This window comes from Lissotriton vulgaris, chromosome 1_1 (genome assembly GCF_964263255.1).
Source record: "Lissotriton vulgaris chromosome 1_1, aLisVul1.2, whole genome shotgun sequence".
In the NCBI taxonomy this organism is placed as follows: Eukaryota; Metazoa; Chordata; class Amphibia; order Caudata; family Salamandridae; genus Lissotriton; species Lissotriton vulgaris.
In genome coordinates, this window is record NC_141685.1 from 1,215,854,876 (window position 1) to 1,215,874,288 (window position 19,413).

Sequence of the window (19,413 nt, forward strand, 5' to 3'; positions counted from 1 at the left end):
GTTTTGTCATTAGTGCCTCGCTCACAGTTTAACAGTGCCATGAAAAAATATTTTTGTTACTGAATTATATCTTTATCACATGTATTTCATTTCTCTAATTCAACCACTCTTTTATCGCCTAGGATATGCACAAGAAAGCAGAAGACTAACAAAGAACATATTGACAAGAAAACTGAACTGAGTGGAGGTGGCATTCCTATGGTCCGTCGAGAAACTGTCATACAAGTTTTAAGGACTGTTCCGCTAGTGCTCCACAACCTTTCTTGTGCCGATTGTGGGCTGTTAATGAGGTTATTCCTCGCTTCTGTTCACCTAATGTTGTTTCAGCGTGAGCCTACTAATGCACTGCTGTGAACATGCAATTTTGATGCAGGATTGTGGAGTACTTTTCTGTACATTTTCTGTTTTCTCACTGCTTGTCTATCTGCCCCCTGTGTCCATCGCCACAGGAATCACATTTGCCAGCTGCACAGGGGTGCAGTTTCAGCACATCGTGATTGCCGCTGGCAGCGTTTCTGAATTTGTGTACTCCTCATCAACTGAACTCTGGTAACCAAGGTTGTGCAGAAGGATTTCAATTTTGCTGTGTGGAGGATCTCCGAAGCAGCTGCTCCTTGGCATTGCATTCTCCACGTCAGTGGTGTGCTGGGGCCCCAAGGAGGCACGATGTGTTTGGGCGATCTATGAGGAGTCCTCCGGACCAGTTTTCTCTCAGAGGGTGGCCGACTGTTTGAGTGCTCGTCATCGGATGGTGCTGGAGCGCGACGAGTCTGTCAGCCACTGTGCGGAGTCTCATCGAGAAGCTGCTGCCCCTGGAACATTGCACTGACAGGATTTCCACATGTCAAGGAGCCGTGCATTATACCTCGCCTGAAGCTTTCCTTCAGCTTCTCTCAGCATATTTCTGGTTCGACGCTCTCAAGAGACACTAGTCTCTCCTGACGAGTGCAATGTATGGCCTCCCTGTTGGTGTGCAGAAGCTTTGTGAAGCCGCTTTACATATCCGGAGTGAATTCAAGTGGGCTTTTCTTCATGAAGAGACTGGGGAGCCGGGTGTCACTTGACGGATTGTCTTTGCGGATCATTCTCAACATGTGATCAGTGGTTATTTGTGAGTAATTCCTGCCCCCTACCATTGTCACATTTTCTGGGTTCAGCAGGATGCATTTCTGGGGCTTCGTTGGCAGGCATCACCCCTCAAGACTTGTGCCAATTAAAGGTGAGATATTGCTCACTTAAGCTTTTGCTGCGTGTGTCTTTCCCTCATCATATTGCTTGAGACTTTGCAGCTCTGCCGCCGCATAGTCATTCACAGACTGCAGGAGCGTCTTTCATTTTAACTCTAATCTGAACATTCCTTCCAGCTCTCCCGGAGGGGGACCTTCCAGCCTTATTTTGTACTTGGGGTTTCAGGTTGTACTGTGACAGTCAGAATATTCACTGTGTTAACTCTGTTGTTACCTAGACGTCTACGGTCTTTCCTTTCATCTTGATTTAAACCTTTGGCAGAGTATATTCTCCATCTCACGATGATGGCTGCAGCAATCATGAGTCAACTTTCATCTTTCCTAAATGAGATTGGAGAGTCTGAAATATGCTGGTAAGAGTTGGTCAAATTGTTTGAATCGTACTTGATTGTTATGGGGGAACGTTTCACATCAGTGTGTAAACAACATATCCTTCTTCATAATTTGGGAGTATATTGGGGGAAAATTTACGAAACATTACCTGAACCTGAGAATGAGGGAGGAGAAGGAGCAGAGGCAATGGACATTTTTGTAAATACTCTGCTTAAACTGCAGATGCATTTTGGGGACAAAATCAATGTGGTGTTAGAACGACACAAGTTTTTCCATTGGTCACATGGGAAACAAGAGACAGTAACCAATTATATTACAGAGCTAAGGGGCCTTAGCCAATTATGTGACTTTGGCAACCTCACAGATTCCCTTATAAGGGACCAGCTAGTACGTTGCACTAACAACATGCATATACAGTAAAAACTATTGGCCAAGAACCCCAGTCTTAGAGAGGCGGTTGCCATTGCTCAGTCAGTGGAGCACACAGTAAAGTTTTTCAAAGAAATCAAGTCTTCCACTGATTTGGTAGCCAACATTCAGCAAGCTGAGGAGAAAAGGGAGATTTATAAAGTAAAAGGAAAGTAAAATTGGCACAAAAAATCTCCTATTAATGAAAGGAATCTCAGATGCTTCAGGTGTGGCAGCAGTAATCAATTAGCCAACAATATTCAATGCCCAGCCAAAAGTGTTACATGTAAGAAGTGCAATAGAAGGGGGCATTTCGCTAGAGTGTGTAGAGAAGGGGACCCCAACAATGGGGGGGGGGGCATAAAGAAGGTACCTTAGTAAAAGAAATAAAAGGTGTCATACTCAATGAAAAGAAGTATGTCCTCCAGCTGATGGATGCAACAGTGATTATCAACGTAATTATCCCAAATGTGATGTTCTGTTAAATAGTAAATCTGTTACTATGTTTGCTGATTCCTGTTCCCCATTTACTCTATTGAACCGTAGCAATTTTGTGTGCATGGACAAGCAAGGAGGTATCGCTCTATAGAAACCAGACATATAGCCTACAGGCTACACCAAAGAGCCCATACCCCTTGTGGGAATGAAAGACATGTATTGAGTTCAAAGGGAGGAGCAACATAGGTAAAGTTTATATTGTAGAAACATGATGTAATCTGCTGGGGTGGCAACACCACATAAGAGCTAGGCATTATTCTAGATCCCAATAACCAAAATCAAGTACTGTTGACCAATGACAGCCCATCAAGTAATAATATATGTGAAGATTTCCCTAAAATGTTTGAGGGAAGATTGGGTCTTTTCCATGATTTCCAGCACAAGATCAAACTCAAAGCTAATGCAAAACGCACCATGCACAAGTTGCGCCCTATGCCACATTTGTTGAGGGAATATTTTGAGAAGAAATTGAACAAGTTGTGCAGCATGGGAATCATACAACCCATTGACACGCCACAATGGTTGGCACCCATCGTGATGGCATATAAGCCAAACAGAGAAGGAATTGGTTTGTGTGTGGAATTGCGGAGCCTAAACGAAAACATTTAGATCGAAAGGTACCCACTTCCAAACATAAATGAGATAGTACCATGGGACAGGCAAAGTACTTTAGTGTCATCGATCTTTCAATGGCCTACCACCAAGTAGATCTGCACCCTGACTCTAGGCCCATCACTGCCTTTATAAACCCTCAAGGTGCCTAAATGTTCAAAAGGATGCCGTTCAGCCTGGTATCCACCGCAGCAGTTCTCCAGAAGGTCAAGCACCAAATCTTCAAGACTGTGGACCATACCATAAGCTTTCAGGATGACATCCTGGTGTACGGAAGTACTGGGGGTTTGACTGTGCAAAAATCAAAGTCTCAAATCTGTGTGACTTCGGTCAATTACCTTGAGCACTCCATTTCTGAGGAAGGGTTCAGACCTGAGCATAACCTTCTCTGTGCCATGAGGGATGCTCCATACCCAAAGAATAAGGACGAACTTAGGGGCTCATTAGGATGTGTGGCGAAGCTACAACCTCGGCCCTGGTGGAAAATGTCCTTTTCCGCACTCCAGCAGCGGTCCTTGAGTCCACCATATTACAATGGGCAAACATAGCCCATTTTCCATCCGCTGCGGAGTTACGTGAACTGCCAGCAATAGAGACACACCGTTGTGCGCAATGACGTCCAGTCCACCGTACAAATCACGATGCCCCGAACAGCCTATCACACCACAGCGGAGAATCTACCCACCCGGAGACAGAGGAAGCATTACTGCGGAGAACAAAACCAGACTCCCAGTCCCCTCCACCCAGTCCTGACCGTAATGGATCCAGCTCTGCAAGCCTTTCCACTGCTGTACCTCATCCACTACCAGCAAATAATGCACTGTCGCGGACAACACAGCAGGTACACAAATACACAATTCTGCACACAACCACAACACACAACTCCTGTGCTGATATACAGTTCCTGTCTACCTCAGACACTCTGGTGAGGACAGGAACATATCCCCCAGTGTACCCACACATGTCCTACCTGTCTGAAACTCACCCCTCCGCGTCCGTGTCACCCATCAACCGTGAAATCACTACAATGTATCAGTCACGTCACCGCACCAGTGAAGTCACAGGAAAACCTGCGCACAATGTAGTAGGCAGGGCCTGTGTCAGACAAGGTCAGTCCAACCAAATTCACAGGGCTCCACCTTGACCCTTCGCACACTATGCTTCGCACACTCATTTGGGAACATGCTGTTTGCCCTTCCTGTGCCCCCTGCACAATTAATCTGCCAGGTATAGCCTGACCTCGCACCTCATACCTCAAAGGACAAGGGAGATTGACTGGAAAGATGGGGGTGAAGAAGAACACCCTGCGCAGAAGCTCAGGTGCAGGACAACCCTCCTCCTCACACCAACCTTCCACTCATGTGAAGCAAACTGAGTATGATTATACACTGAAGACTCACACTGCATATGAACATCCACTGAACTGTTCACACTGCCTGTCAAGTCACTCACAAACACCCAACACTGACACCCAGCAACATACTCATACCATAGCTCAGCAGCAATGGAGGATAGTAAGTGGGCCAGCCAAAAGTGAGGTGGACAGTTCTCGAAAACCATGGAGCAAGCCACATAGCATCTGTACATCACAAGAGAAGGAACATATTACACCACCCTTAGGTCATCTAATCAGATATCGGTGGCACAGTGAGTGAAATTAAACCAAAGCAACAACTCAGGGAGACATCAAGGCAAGCCATGCATAGGCACAGGAATGATAGGAGGTGTCTGAACTCATAAAGTGACTAGCCACACATCTGTGTCAACTTACTTGACATGTGTATGTCAGCAGCACAACACACATGGTTCATTGTCACACTCGATGACTGTCAAACACAAGTAGGAACTTCACACATACCCCTCCTCTACCCACCTCACACCTGCAACACTTAACACCTGTGATAAACACATATAATCGTCAAAATGATGTACTGTGAGTTCAATGACAACCAATCACACTCCCTGTGGTGCATTCACAAACCTCATGCTCACACTCAGAGATACCTGAACCGATGCTGACACAAAAACAATAGCCACATGCAAAGCTCACAAACAACATCCACATAAGTCCAACAAGCCCAGACATGTGCAGCCAAACAGTAGATAGGCAATGTGACCCTAGGCAGAACAGGAGTGCACACCATTGTCACTCAGTGCCAATGCACAGCCACCATACTCCAACACAAACAAGAATTGCATCAACTCAAAATATTCATGAACACTAACTGGGATCAATGGGACAATCAGCTAACACAGACTGAGACACCACACCACTCATCAAGTGAACATGGTGTCATAGTGTACCACAAGCATGCACATGAACAATCCTGACAAGTGACAGGTCAAAAATAGGAGGACAAACCACCAATGTGCACTCAAAACAAACTCAGGAACAAGTATACCCACCTTGCTGCATGTGACAGACACAAGTGATGCACACTACACTTGCAACACACATCTGCATGTATCACACAGCAACTACTACTCACACACAATGTCATGCAAATAGAACATCAGACACACATAGCATCTGTCGGTATAAAGAGCCAACACAAGCCAAACACTGCATACATCCACAACAAAAACACAACAGATGCAAAAACCAATCCATCACGTTGAAAACTCAGCTGGACATCAGGGGGGTGCACACCAGGCAAGTAAAAAGCAACATACACTGACAGCACTGCATGCACTCCAAGCAGTGTGTGCACACCAACCAAACCAGTAGCACACACATCTGAGTGCCACACCATGAACTCCCACAACACAAATCATCACAGCACACAAAGAAGATCACACTCAGTAAGGGTAGCAGTACCTTAGCAAACACACATACAGCTTACCAATCACCCACATATGCACAACTAAGGGACTCTCAGGTGTAAACAACATGACTAGAGGACTGTGCTGCTCAAAGATATGCACTGCACATAAGCAACCATGACAGCAAACCAGTAGAAGAAAATACCATATAACTAATCGGGAAAGTGTCTTGAGTGTCACATTGGCCCTGTATACAGTTCAGCCTCACACAGCATATGGTAACAAATGAAGTGGTGGGGAGGCTCACACACTGGCAAGCCATGGAGTGGAAGACATGAGATTAAAGTGGTGTGTACGTTAGTAGTGGACAGGTGAGGAGTGTACAGTACACAAACACATAGAGGAGTTACTCACAAAGTGTAGGCATCAGAAGTACATATAGGGGATGGCCGGACTCCACATACCACATACCATACTGAAGCCAAAAATGGGTCAAGTGACAGCAATGCATGAGAAAACTCACAAATAATGTCAGTGTGGCGAGCAGGTCTGCACAGTGAGCAGAAACAGTAACAAGACACATGGCTGATCAACAAAATACAACACAGACTTGGCAGTCACACACTCTGCATACTCACAACTGGCAGTAACTACATTAGGTGTCCCCCAGGAGTGCAAGGACACACCAATACACTGCACAGTGCCCAACCTACAACTCCTACATGTGCCCACAATCTGAAGCACACAGCAGACAATTGAAACAAACAGGCACTCATTACCTGGGTCATACATGTGTGCATTTGGCATTGCAGAGGGACAGACACATCAACACTACTGACAATGACAGCTGATTCACATTGTATACCAGTCAAGTTCACACATTGAAATGTACCCATGTGATTAGGAAGACAGGCCTACACCAGATGACAACACATCAACACTACTGTTCAGACATCAAGAAAGATCATACAGATATGATGGACCCTGGCCACACCGCAAGTAATCCTGTGGATAGAATTCACCTCTGTTCTGGTATTGCATCCTAACATGACATGTGTATAATTTAGCAAATATGACCATAAAATGATTAGGAAAAGAGTAAATCATCAAAAACAACTATAATTGCACCCTCAAGCCTCAGAGTCAAGAAGAACTAGAGTGCCTGTCAACTCAGGCAAACTCTGAAATAGTTAAATAAGCAATTGGCAATGTTAAAGTGGCATACAGAGCATGTGTCACATGAAACCATACCCATACATAAAACCTTTTATTTAGCAAGGACATAGACAAAGCAGACAACAGGAGTAACTGTCTATATTACATATCACCCACATAGGCATTGAAAGCAGAAAACAGCAAGGCCATTGGCCAGTCCAATATGTAAAGTATGTACACGTGTGCAAGAGAAACTACACAGGGAATGGGCATCCAAAGTGACAAACATCAAGGCAATTGGCCAGTCCAAAGTTCAAAGTATGTACATGTGTGCATGAGAAACTGCACAGGAAATGGGCATCTAAAGTGACAAACATCAAGGCCATTGGCCAGTCCATAGTTCAACGTATGTACTTGTACGCATGAGAAAGTGCACAGGGAATGGGCATCCACATTGACAAACAGCAAGGCCATTGGGCAGTCCATAGTTCAAAGTATGTACATATGTGCATGAGAAACTGCACAGGGAATGGGCATTCAAAGTGACAAACAGCAAGACCAATGGCCAGTCCTTAGTTCAAAGTATGTACATGTGTGCAAGAGAAACTGCACAGAGAATGGGTAACACCGTACACTGGCATGGGAATCACCACAGCTCCGGGGATACCAATGGGCAGTCCAGGCACCGCTGTAGGAGAGATAGGTTTGGGAGGGGGACTTTGAATCAGACTTGGCTGTCAGTTGAACTGGGAGGTGGCTCATTGTCAGGGCCAATTGTCGTACTCGACCTTGGAGAGAGAGGACCAGCTGTGGTAGAGGCATCAGTGACTGTGGGAGCTGGAGGGCTGCTTTGACCGGGTGGCATGGTGGCATGCGGAGGCGGAGACATGCTGCTATAAGAAACAGTGTGTGAGGGTGAATGTGGCGGGCTGCATCTGCACTTCTTGGTGATTCGATAGCTAAGAATTGTCTTAGTAAGAGTGGGAAGTGGGGCGGGCACAACAGCCTCACTCTCCACCAAAGGTGTCTCAGGTGCAGGTAGGTCTCCCTGTGGGGATTAGCTGGGTCTGGTGGTAAGCTTGGGGTGGCCTTACCTTTTTTCCTCCATCCTCTGTTGTTCATGTGAACCCTCCACATTGCTCTCCTGTCCCAGCTTCACCGTGGTGTGGGTGGGATTTGAGGTTGTGGGTGAATCTGCCATAGAGAGCTTTTTGTTCTGACGCTTTGCAGGCACCAGCTTCACAGCAGGTAGGGAAACTGTTTGTCTTTGGGAGCAGTTGTGGGGATGGGAGTGTCCTTGGATGGGGTGATTTGGATTATTGTGAGCAACTACCCGTGCCAGCTTCTTGTCAAGATCCTAGAAGGCATTCAAGAGAGTATGCTGACCCACACACAGCTGGCACAGGAGGTCAACCGCCTCCACACTGAGGGCAGCAGGAGAGGCAGGGGCAACAGTGCCTGGGGGAAAGGTAAATCTACCCTTCCTAGTGCTTCGAGCACGGACAGCACTAGTGGTAGTAGCCGGGAGGGTGGGTACTGGATGATGTGTGGTGGAAGAAGAGGCAGCATTCTCACTCCCTGTGCCCGAAAACATCGAGGAGTCCCCGCTGGAGTCAGATGATGTTGAGGTTGGTGTTTCTGGGCGTGAGTCTTCAAGGGCACTTCAGTCCCCCTCCAAGGTGCTGGTCATATCAGTCTCAGTGAGCTCATGTGTAGCAGCTGTGCCAAAAGCTTCACCACTGGTGTCCATCCCCTGTCCTTCCGTGCCCGTTGTAGATGCTGCAATAGATAGACAGGTAGGTTCAGTATAGTGCCATACTCACAAACATCATATGCAAGCAAAGCACAACACTAGAATGTGCAGTCTGCATGTGCAACCTTAATACAAATTTCAGAAGATGCATGGAAACAAGCATTGTTGACATTAATGACCCATGTGACGTTCACACAGCCAAATAGCTGGTCCGCGCCTCTTTTTAACCTAACATACTGATCTCTGTGCGCATACCTATGTGTCTGTAGGTGGGATAGATATACACCTAAACATGTTGTCTCAGTCACATATGGACTATTAGTGGTGTCATGCTCCTGCGCGCCAAACTTCCAGTCCGAGGGAGCAGCCCCAGCGTCATCTCTCCCATGTTTTTGCTCAACCGGCAGATGTCATCCCACCTCTTGTGACAGTGTGTGTGCCATTGGTTGGCAATGGCCCTCCATAAGGCCTTACGGTGGTGGACTTTAAGCTGCAGGTATGGGAGACAAGAAGAGGATGTTTCAGTGACACTGTGTTAGGTACCACTGTGTCTCAGTACAGGAACATGTACAAACCTAGCGCAGCTACACAGAAATGTTGAGCAGAAGCCATACGCATGACATATAGTACATTTGCATCAGATAATCGCATAGACATGCACGCAGGTATGAGGATGGACACAGTACCTGGCCATCTCATACACATGCAGAACGCCAGCATAGAAAGCAATGTGAAGAAGGCCCTCATCTGTGATGCAGCATGTGAGGGAGCAAGACATACATTACATTGTAAATGATGTGTCGCAGCAGAGTCACTGTGACCAACACTACTCACTGTGTCACGGAGGTCACATTTAGGGACATGATCTTACATTCTCACACCCTTCTCACAAGGTCTGTCTTGAGCAATCCTCAAGCTTAAGATACCTCATTGTTGAATAGGGTGGCAGACAACACATATGTCTCACTCTGTCCATTTACTGATGGGTCCCTGTCGAATTGGGCAGTATCTGTTCCGGCCAGGGGGACTCACACTGAGGTAAAACATGGGCCATCAGAATATTCACATCCATGTACAATAGGAGAGGGCAAACAGTGCCTACCCATGCGAGTTAGTACACATAATGAAAACAATGGAAGGAGGATGTTTCAGAAGTACATCAATCTGATGTGTCATAGGTGAATTTCTACCAAGAGTGTCACCCTCAGGCATTTCAATCTTATGCATAATGCTTACATATCCATGGTGGCAATATTAAAATTGTACACACATCCTTCAGTGCCCTCTGGATGAAACACATTTGTAATGTTACAAATGAGCATGTGAAAACCTCATGGAATCTGACATCCATGAGCACAGGCAATGTTTGTTCTGATTTCCACTTTCCAAACCAGCAGTGTTACTGCATGGCTGCAGAAACACTGCATGTCCCACCTATCCTGAAATGCAGCCATAGATCTGTGGAAATAAGGCTAGAAACCCCATTTACCTGAAGTCAGCATGCTTGGCAGTGTATCACACACATGTGCACTCACAGGCACATACTACAGTAGATCAACTTCATGTGTGCACTCTTTGCACTCTCCAACTGTCACTCTGAAACACTTACCATTACATCAGAGACGGGTCCTGATGTTCTCAGTTCTTGCCATCACTCGGTCCAGGAGACAGGAACAGCAGCAGTTGTTGTTGAAGAATGGTAGGCAGCAGTGTCTGGATGCAGTGGAAATGTGTGCATCTCTCCCAGACATACATAACCCCCTGGGGTTGTTTCAGTGGTACTCAGCTGCTGCAATTGGTGCCCCAGGTCAGCTTTTTTCAAATGCGACCAATGACCGACCCGCAGTAGCGGAGCACACCTACTGCGACTTTCAAATGTGTATTTCACTACCGCAATCGTGGTTCCCATTGGCTGAAATGGTATCGGCATTGTCAGTGTCACATCTCGGGCCAATCGCGCATCTTTCACTTGTATCCATTGACTGGCCCTGCGGTAGCGGAGCACGCCTACTGCGGTTTTTAAATGTGTATTTCACTACCGCAATTGCGGTTCACATTGGCTGAAATGGCATGGGCATTGGCGCTGTCACACCACAAGGACCAGGTGGTCGCCTCAGTGAATTGGCATCTTTAACTTGGTGCCAATGGCCGTGATTGCGGTGGTGGTGCACGCCTACCACGATTTCAAATGTGTATTTCACTACCATGATTGCGGTTCACATTGGCTGAAAGGGCATGGGCATTGGAAGTGTCACACCACAGGGGCCAGGTGATCGCTACCCGAATTGGCACCTTTAAATTGGTGCCAATGGCCATGATTGCGGTGGTGGTGCATGCCTACTGCAATTTTCAAATATGTATTTCACTACCGCGATTGTAGTTCACATTGGCTGAAAGGGCATGGACATTGGTGGTGTCACACAGCAAGGGCCATGCAGTCGCTACCGTGAATTGGCATCTTTAAATTGGTGCAAATGGGCATGATTGAGGTGACGTGCATGCTTACTGCACCTATGGACACATCATGCTGTGGCAATGGCAATGGCCAGTTCTCAGCATTGAACAGTAGACACTTACAATGAATCATGCCACCAGATAGTGTAATTCAATGCTAGTGTGACATTTAGCTCACTAATGACTACACATGCCATGTCAGTGCATAGGATTACTTGCATAGGCATGCACTCCCTCACATGTCACTTATGATGCTGTTGTGCATGTACATAGATCTGTTGTGTGATGGACTCTCAAATATGTACACATGTCAATGTGTGAGATGGCTAAGCAACCCACAGGAATGATGGACTGGTTACACCGCCATTTTGGGGGTAGTTCAGTCAGCGGGCTAGTGTGTTCGCCCCATACTGCATATTTAGAGAGGCTGGCGCGAGCGCATACCCCTTCGTCCTGACGTTTTCTGATTGCTGCTAATCCTGACGTTGTTCTAATTGCTGTTATTTCTGCCACTTTGCACATCAGCTTGTCCCTTTTTATGCTTTTTTTTTAAACTGTTATTTGTTTTAAAATGTGAAGCTATTTCGCACTTTACACTACCTGTAGCTTTTGTTCTACCAAGACCGGGGGTCCACACCAGGTACAGTGGGGCCACCATTTTGGGGGTAGTTCGGCAGCGGGCTAGTGTTTTAACCCCTGATTGCCTATTTAGAGAGGCTGATGCGAGTGCATACCCCTATGTCCTCCTAAAGTCTGAGCCGAGAGTGACCTTTTCTGGTTGCTGCTAATCCTGACATTGTTCTAATTGCTGCTATTTCTGCCACTTTGCACATCAGCTTGTCTGTTTTTACGCTTTAAAAAAAATACCTGTTATTTGTTTTAAAATTGTGAAGCTATTTTGCACTTTACAATACCTGTAGCTTTTGTCCTCCCAAGACCGAGGGTCCACACCAGGGACAGCGGGGCCGCCATTTTGGGGGTAGTTCGGTCAGCGGGCTAGTTTTTTCACCCCTGACTGCATATTTAGAGAGGCTGGCGCAAACGCCAGCGGGCATGCCGCCGGCGCACCAAAGGCAAACCCATCTGCACCCATCTGTGCATGATCTGCACCCAGAACCAGCAATTATGCCAGTTTCGGAGCTGGTAAGTTGAACATACTACAATACACAAGTGAAACTTTACATAGTTTTAATGGGAGAGGGAAAATGGCGGAGTGTCTATGTATTAGTCCTGGCACTAAACTTCATCCAGCAAAGTATTATGCCAAAAGTGTAAAACTACACTACCAGAACTATTGTATTGGTCTATTGCTCCCGGAGAAAAATCCGGCAAGAATAAGAAAAACCTTTTACAACAATCTGGGTAAAGTTTATGTTGCTAAATGCTAGATCATTGGTGAAGCACAGTGTATAGTGTGCTAGACCAATTGAGGAAGAGGGAATCAAAGTTGCTTTTATTACGGAAAAATGGCCAGACAAGGCTTCTGGTCCAGATTTAGTCAAATTCTTTCAAACAAGACAGGAGTATAACCCATTGACCAAGTCAGGACTGGGTAGGTAAGGTGCAAATTAGAATACAGTGTCCTGAAAGGTAAAAGTCAATAGACAATTATTCATAGCATGCACATAGCATTACTTGGGTGGGCAAGAAGGAGGTAACTCATAATTTTTGACACAAGGTACTTATTCAGCTTTATGTGGTAACATTCATTTCAAGGTCAGATATATACAGTTAGAAAACAGAACTGCATAGAATGTTATGACAACCACATGGGACTTGGTGCATCAAACGTGAATAAATAGTGCAGGTGGCGACGCAAGTGAAAGAGAACAGCGTGACTAATAGGCGCACTTCTCTTTAGTGGCTTTTTAGACCTGAACCAAAACTAACTGTGCCCACTGTGATTTCACAATGTCACATGCGCCGTTCTAGCCACCCACTGTAAATAGTCTGCACCTTATGCACAGTGCGCCGGCTATGCTGTTCTCTTTCACTTGCGTCGCCACCTGCACTATTTTTTCACGTTTGATGCACCAAGAATAAAACAGAGGAGAAAGGCATATTAAGGACAAAATTTGGAAAGGATGAGTTTTTACGAAGTAAAGAGACCACACATCAGCAAACTTGAACAGAGTGAAATCCCATAACTCTCATATCTTACCGGTGGAAGAAAATCCGACTTAGAGAGGGAGGGAGGGAGGGAGAACTTCAATTGTCTTTTATCTACAAGTGCAAAGGTATATGTTGGAATTAAACCTGCTGGGGTTTAGATAGGAGGAGTTTTTTTACAAAAACAAATCTGAATGCCTACTTGCCTGGTGTGCATACTGTGTAGGCCTTCGTCTTAACATAGAAAACTGGGGCATGATGGGAACACAGGGTAATACGAAGCGAAGCACAAGGTTTCTACCTGTTAGGAGAATGAAGCCCTTTAGACTCAGCTTTTACTCGTTATCTAGTGAAAGAAGTCTGCGTTTAAAATCATGCTTACCAGTGGAACATAGTTGACGTGGCTCCAGGAGGCAAAATGAGTTAAATAGTTTGTAGTGTTAGTCTACAAAGTAGAAAAAGCGAGGGTTATTAAGGCGCATAGGCTAGCGCATTTAATGTAGAACAACTGGTGAATCACTATTACCTAAGCTGGTCTGGAAGTATCCAGCAGGCCGATTTGGGGATGCCCTGGCGATGCAGTTAGTTTACAATCTAGAGGAAAGAACAACGGAGTCGATTGGTGAAAGATCAATCAACCAAGCCAGTATACAGCGCGGCCGCCAAGTGTTAGTGCTTACCGCTATCCTTAAAACACTTGCGGTAAGGTAAATAGTCCGAAATTCAATTGGCAGATGCCTGGAAGAATAGAAGATGGCATAAGTCGGGGCACATTAGCTTGACATATAACTAAGAAAAGTATAAGCAATTGCGCTTACCGCCTAATTCGTACACAAACGCTTTTCCAAATTCGAGCCAACACGCTGGGGGGACTTGATTTAAATTCAGGCTAGAATAAAAGAAGCGCCAGTTTAGTAAAGAAGAAGGGAGGAACGGCAAGGTATGGAGAGGTTGGAGGGTTTAACTTACATGTTTCGCCTTCCGGCAGCCGCCGGTCCACTGGCGTTACAATCGGCACTAATCTCTAGCGCATGCGTGTAGCAGACCCGAAGATACTGCTCTCTGAAATATATAGGGATAGAAGGCGCGCTTTGACAGCTGGTGCAAAAGCCCGGGCTGGAGTCAGGAGCGTTGCGTAGGGAAGATTAAAGTGTCACGAAAGGCTGAACATAGATATATGCAAGGATTTCGGCAAGACATTTAGCGGAATACGCTAGCGGCGCGTTCAACGTGATGGATGTATACAAAGATTTCGGCAAGACATTTAGTGAGACACGCAAACGGCGCGTTCAACGCAGAGCCAAAAACGAGGAGGCGAAACTAAAATCCTCGAGCAGTGTCACTAGAGATCTATCACCAAAACTTAGTAAAATAACCTTATAGTCACTACATGTGCAAGTTCATAAGTCAAAAATAAGACAAGAGGAGGCTTGCATGGGAGGGGGAAGCCATATGCATCACTACTTGCATTGAACCTGACATATTTCTTGTAGTGATCTAAATATAACGAATGGTTGTGAAAACACTTAGTGCTCCTATTTACCTGAGGACGGACTCAACAGATGGAATTTCTGCAGATGAGAGAATGTTCTCACAGTTTAAAAATTTTGCTCAGTTCATTAAGACCGGACGTGGTCGTGTCAAATTTGACAATAAGGTAGGCCTCTCTTTTGGACAATTGTAAGTTCATGTCACCCCCACGGAGATCTTTTTCAATACGTGATATCACCGTCCATCTGAGATCACTGATCTTATGCTGCATTTGTGTCCAAAGTTGCACCAATGGTGCGTTTTCAACTTTATGTCTCAGTCTCGATTTATGTTGAGCGATGCGTTGCCGCACTTCTTGACTAGTTTTTCCTATATACAAAAGTAGACAGGGACATGTTATGCCATATACAACAAACTTGGTTTTACAATTGCTGAATGAATTGTGTTTCCACGAGATTCCATTATGTTGAAAAAGGGAACCTTCCACTGTGGACTCACAACAAAGTAAGCATGGGCGGAAAATCCGTTTCGCTCGCGGATTTTGCGGATTTTCGGTAAATTCGCAATCCGCGAGATTCGCGAATCTCCCGCAAAATCCGCAAATCCTCGAGCAGCGGATTTTGCTCGCACTGCTCGCACTGTTCGCGTGAGTTCACGGCTTCCCAGTACAACTTCGCGCCCCGCGAATAAGTGCAAAATTGCAGAAATACGATCTTAGCAAAACTGAAACTACTTACCAGGTTCAAAAGTTCAGGCTCATCATTAGTAGCCATTTCCTGTAGTGCTTCCTGAGGGGCCCCTCCAGAGTTCAGTTGCCAGTTGCAACTATTATGTGACCCTGCTCTAAACCTCAGAATAGTTACACATATGCCACAAAGGTCCTGAATTACAGCTAAGGGAGACATGCAGGAGCCAGGCTGGAAGTTCAAATCCATTAATCAGCCCCTAATTCATTATTGTCAGTTGGGGCAGGGCAGGTGTTGTAACTAATTTTGATACAATGAAAGCACTTAGCAAGTGCAAAAGATCACTAATCAGGAAGCACTAAGGAAGCAGGTGCCAGCTAAAAAAATATTCTGTGACACATTAATCAGCCCCAAATTAATTCAGGTCACTTGAGGCAGGGAAGGTGTGCTTGCGTTGCCACAATAATGAACACTGACTGGACAACCAGAGGGTGCTGTGATGAAACAGAGGGTGGCATGGGTGGGCCAGAGGGTGGCATGAGTAGTCAGAGAGTGGCAGTGGTGACAGAGAGTGGCAGTGATGAAGAAGAGTGTCCCAAACAGGCTGGACACGTAGAAACAACAAGTTCGCGAAACTTGCGACCCGACAGGTAAGTTCGCAATTTGCGAAAGTGTACAAAACCCTCGCGAACTGGCAGAAACCCGCGCAAACACAAAAAAAAATCCGCAAATTCGCGAGAATTCGCGGATTTTGCGGATTGCGAGTTCGCAAATCCGCAAAATTCGCGAACGCGAGATTCGCAAAATTCGCCCATGCTTACAACAAAGACAACTACCACATTTGTGGTGTCCCGTCACTGGAGGCATTCCCATCATTTGTCGTAACGTGGGCGGCTTAGGTGTTGGCATTGCCGCACGGACGATGTGATTGGCAATGTTGTTTGCCTTCTTGAATGCGAACAGGGGAAATTCTTGGAGGTTTTCATCCAAATTGTTCACTAGATGCCAATTTTGTTTTATAATTTTTTTGAGCTGGTTTGCATTGGGGCAAAAGGTTGTCACACATACCTGTCGCTTCACATCAGATTTCTCTTTCTGTTCTAGAAGTGTTTCACGTGGGGTCCACTGGGCTCGCTTCTTACAATTCCTCACTAACTTCTTGGGGTAACCTCTGTCGCAAAGCTTTGATATTAGTTTCTCTGAATGCAAATGGAAGTCTTCGTTATACGTGCAGTGTCGGCGGACCCGCAGAAACTGCCCGTAAGGGAGATTTTCTTTGAGACTACAGGGATGAATACTGTTGAACATCAAAGATTTATTGCGGTCAGTGGGTTTAGTAAACAACGTGGTAGCCAGTTTACCTTCTTTTGGAAAGACCTCAACGTCATAAAATGAAATTTTACTCGTGGACTGAGTCAAGCTGAATTTTATATCAGCAGTCCTAGAGTTTAGCCATTGATGGAACAGGGACAAGGTGTTACTGTCTCCTGTCCATATCATGAACACATCGTCAATAAATCGGAGCCAAGTTCCGATATATTGATGGAATGGATTGTTATTATGTATAAAGGTGTTCTCATACATAGACATAAAGAGTACTGCTAATTCTGGCGCAAAGGGACAGCCCATGGCTACCCCTTTCACTTGGAAGAATAATTCCCTATTGAAACAGAAGTAATTCTTCCTCAGAGCAAATGAAGCGAGGTCAAGTAGAAATTTGGTTGGTACTCGCATTGGACGAGGTCTTAAGTCCAGAAAATAGGACAACACCGCAATCGCTTCGTCCTGAGGAATCTGTGTGTACAGGGATGTCACGTCTAAGGTGACCAGAATATCCCTATGTTCACAGTAATTGATGTTAGACAATTTGTTGATAAAATCAGTGGTGTCTTGCAAGTAAGATATCACCTGGCACATAAATTCCTTCAAGAAACAATCTACGTATTTGGAAATGGGCTCAAGCAGAGAACCACATCCTGCCACGATGGGTCTGCCCGGCGGATGGTTCTCATTTTTATGGATTTTGGGTAATACGTAGAACACCAGGGTCTTAGGGTGTTTGATTTTGAGATATTCCAATTCTTTTGGGCCAACAAAACCTTGATCGAACCCTTCTTGTATTATCAAAAAGAGTTCATTTTGAAGGTCGGTGGTCGGATCTTTGCCTATCTTGCGATAGCAGGAGGGGTCATTGAGTTGCTTCATTACTTCAGCAGTATAATCGTTAGTGTCCCATACCACTATAGCACCGCCTTTATCAGCTTGCTTGACTACTACGGAAGTATCATTTTTTAGAGTATTCAATGCAGTCATCTGCTTTTTGGTGGTATTAAACTTCACAAACTTTCTCTGTTTTTCCATGGCTGAAATTGCCGAAAGGACGCTTTTCTCAAAGGTTAAAAGTTCTTTCGGGATTTTGTTTGAAGGGGGACAGAACGTGGATTTATTTCTTAGGCCGGTCACCTCCGTATGGTTTTGAATTGGGGTGCCACTAAAGAAAAGAGTAAGTCGTAGTTTTCTACAGAATTCAATGAACTCAGATTTCATTTTTACAAAATCGGTTCTTTTCGATGGAACAAATGATAAACCCTTGGCTAAAATACTTTCTTTCTCTTGTGTGAGTATTCTTTTAGAAAGGTTAAAGATGGGTGACATTTTTAGTTCTTGTAGTGCTGGCGTCGTGTTTTCATTTCCCATGGGATTGTGTATCTCACCCTGGCCCTGGGACGCTTCTGGCCTCTTCCTAAAAAATGAGGGTTGGAGGATTGATTCTGTTGTTGTTGGTTACTATTCCAGTTGTTCCGGTTTCTATTAGGGCGGTTGTAGTTTCCACTAGTGTCACTATCTGTCCCTGACGATGATGTGTCGGAAAAAGAAATGAACTGTTTCCTTGACCTGCCTTGATTATCAGAAAGGAAGCGGCGTGATTCTGTATTTGAGTAAAAGTCTACCTTCAAATACGGATAGATGTTTTCCAATGAGAAAGATTTTTTGTCTTTCTCAAATTGGTTACTTTTTTGAGTTATGGTATAATCTTTAAACTCTTGAATCTCCATTGCTACCTTGTCTAGTAATGCTTTAGCATCTGCTATGGTGGGATTGGTGCTAATTTCAGCTTCTAGTTTGGCAATTTCTGCAAGCTCCTCCTTAGAAATTCTTATTGCAGTTTCAACAGTTAGGACCATAAGGTCTCTGCTACATTTCGTCTCTATTAGAGAAAAGACTTTTTTAAAAATTGGGTCTTCCGTGAAGATCACTGGTATATTTTTTATCTGTAACCCACCTGGAATGGTACCTTCCCTGAGATGTTGTAACAGAAAGTGACCATGAAGGTCTGTCCTGATTTGTTTCTTTTTTAGACGAAGCAGCTTCTCAGCCTCGTTGGACGATGTCGCTGTCTCACTGAGGGTAACTGAAGAGAATATGGGAGGATCACTAAGCAAATTCCTGATGTGGTCTTCTGTATAGGCAAAAGTGTCCTTTTCTGCCATTACTTGGAGGACAGAGGGAAGAGAAAGAAAAACGTACAAAATGTTAGAATGAAATGACACAAAACACAAAACTCAAAAAGCAATCATTTACTGCTTATTGGAAAGAAAGGATGAGTGAATTATCCTATACTTCAGAAATGGAGCAGAAAACATACCTCGCGGGCAGGCGCCCGCTATTATGAAGTGAAAAGCAACTACGGGATGGCTCTAATCAGCAAGGTTGAGCCAGAGTAACAATGAACAAAAGAAAGTGCCAGTGCTGATACTAATAGTATTCGTACAACAAATGACCAAACAGAACTTGAAAAAATCAAGGACGGGAATAACTACTTAATAGTTTTTTATTGTAGCATTATTTGGAAAAAAGAAGGCTTATATATTTTCTCATTTTTTACAAGGGGACTTATTTACAA